General features: G+C 37.0%; 1 long non-coding RNA gene across 1 annotated transcript; it reads right to left on the bottom strand.

Moving 5' to 3' along the window:
* Positions 1-206: 206 nt before the first annotated feature.
* Positions 207-2,300, bottom strand: LOC145821131 (uncharacterized). The gene is made up of 2 exons (XR_014363170.1): positions 2,071-2,300; positions 207-475 (listed from the first exon to the last, which is right to left on the bottom strand). It is a non-coding gene; the product is annotated as an uncharacterized LOC145821131 (long non-coding RNA).
* Positions 2,301-2,540: the final 240 nt, after the last annotated feature.

The following is a 2,540-nucleotide window of genomic DNA, read 5'->3' as shown; positions in this document are numbered from 1 at the left end:
GCGTAGCCGAGACCTCCGGGAACTCAAGACAAACACAAACAAGGATGATCACCGGGTGTTCAAGCGATGACGTCCAAGTCTTGAGGACATTCAAAAATGGGGTGTCTACAGACCTATGCAGATACGAACACATAACCTGATATACATAATATATGGGGCCTGAACGGAAGCATTTAATAGTACAAAGTAACATAGAATAACATCCATTGAGCTAAAACTAACATGCCAGGATCACATACGTGAGAGCCATTTATCTATATACATACCCATACATATAAATGAGTGTATATCCGAACAGTGGTAAAGAAGGGGTATATACATACATTTTAACCTTAAGTAAATAATTAAAGTGCAAGCCAAAATCTTAACAAAACTTCACATAAATGCATGGGCTTGGTCTGGGAGTCTGGGCATACTGAGGTTGACAATTGAAGGGTGAGCATCAAGGGTTAAGACGGACTTCCAAAGTAATTACCTACAGAACATACATAACACAAAGTGAGTGAAGCTTAGTGAATAATAGTAAAAAATGATTCAATGCTCAACCTGAGGTGTATTACATATCAATGCATACATAAATAAAGAGGGCATAAGGTTAATTGATTCTGCAATAATTTCATAACGGCCTTAGGCCCAGTCTTGAAACATAATGACTTAAAACATAATATCTTGAAACATAATGGCTTTACGCTCTTGAACAGAGAGGCAAGAGGCCCTTGAATGTATTGGCATTAAGCCCTTGAACGTGTTGGTATTGAGCCCTTGAACTTGTTGGCATTGAGCCCTTGAACTTGTGTGTATGAACTTAAGAGGTAGCTCGCAAGGATTCTAGAGGTGACTCGCATTGCAGCACTTAGTTCCGTACAGCACTTTGTTTCATACTAATAGATCTTACAGATCATGCAAAATGGCCATAGGCCTCATAACTTTCACAGAACAGCTTTCAGCCTCATAACTTTCACATATGTATGGACTCAAGACGTGGCTCGTACGGATTCTAGAGGTAACTTGCACTGCAGCACTTAGTTCCGTACAGCACATTGCTCCATACCAAAAATACAGAATGGCCTCTGGCCTAATAGATCATATAGAATGGTCATAGGCCCAGATTGGCTTTAAGCCTAGTTCATATATGTGTGGATTCGAGAGGTGTCTCACATGGACTCTAGAGGTGGCTCACAATGTAGCACTTAGTTCCAAGTAGCACTTTGTTCCATACCAGTAATTAATAGGTCTTACAAACCAAACCATACATATCATGTCAAACCATAAACGGAAACAAATTCATACATATGCATTATACTTGAATCATAGACAGAAATCAGAATTCATACTTGATTATACTTGGCACTTCGCTAGCGCTAACAAATCAATATAAAGCATTCTTGTTAGTTCCATAAAGGAATCCCCCGATACTGAGAACTTATAACATACATGAACTTGTAACATACCTAAACTTGTGCATACTTGAACTTGTAACATATGTAAACTTGTAACATACGTAAACTTGTAACATCCTTGAACCACGGTATTATTACCCCCGGGTAAGGGCTGTGTGCTACAGATGTCATGAGTACTTTACATATATGGACAACTGTTCATTAAGTCAAAACGTAACATATCAGAATATAGAGCATTTCTTGTTATATCATGTCATTACAGTACACTTAACAAAGACAGAACAGTTTACATCATAACATGAGTCGCATGACAAGGTCATTGATATTTAATTCTTTCTTCAGGTTGAGTCATCCGTAAATCAATCCGTTGTTTATCATAATGCTTAGCAGGTATTAACGTATAAAACAATCTGTGGTCTTAGCTAATTATTCATTAAGAAATGACGTAGTTCACTTGATCTATTAATAACATATAGAAGCATACACCTTTGTTTGATCGTTCATATATGTTACCATAGTTGACTTGTACTTAACAGAGTACTAATGGTAGCCGCTACATCATTCACATGAGTTAACATAGTTAACTTAAGTTTAACAGGACATTCCTGATAATTATTAATGAAAGATAAGCACATTTACAGATTGAATGATTTCAGAGATACGTGAATACCATGGTTCCATAGTGCTTATACGTTCCCTTTGTTCATCATGAATCACTATAGCTATCTTGCAAATAACAGAATGTTAGTCTTCTTTGTCAACAGTAATACCGCTTAATAATGCCTCTAGATTTTCCAATCAACACATTGTTAACTTAATTACTTGCAAGGAACAGCATATTAATGATAAAAATCATTAACGATAATTGAACGTACGACTACCGTACTACTACTCACAGTGATCAGCTCCCAGTAGTAATAGGACGATGTCCTCGTCTCGACCTACAAGTACAGTGCACAACGCATAATACGAGATTATACTCGATCCTTTACTTATTCTCTTTGATCATTCAATCAATTAGCCATGGTGGTACCAAGCTCATTATTCCTTACTAAGTTATAATCCATGTCTCAGAAAACAGGAGAAATTGGTGGAAAATGGTTTAGGTGAAGAAATGGTACAAAGCTGGTTGACAGAAAG

The sequence above is a fragment of the Camellia sinensis genome, chromosome 3 (assembly GCF_055761805.1).
Source record: "Camellia sinensis isolate YWXY chromosome 3, ASM5576180v1, whole genome shotgun sequence".
Taxonomy (NCBI): Eukaryota; Viridiplantae; Streptophyta; class Magnoliopsida; order Ericales; family Theaceae; genus Camellia; species Camellia sinensis.
This window is presented reverse-complemented; position numbering and strand designations above follow the sequence as displayed.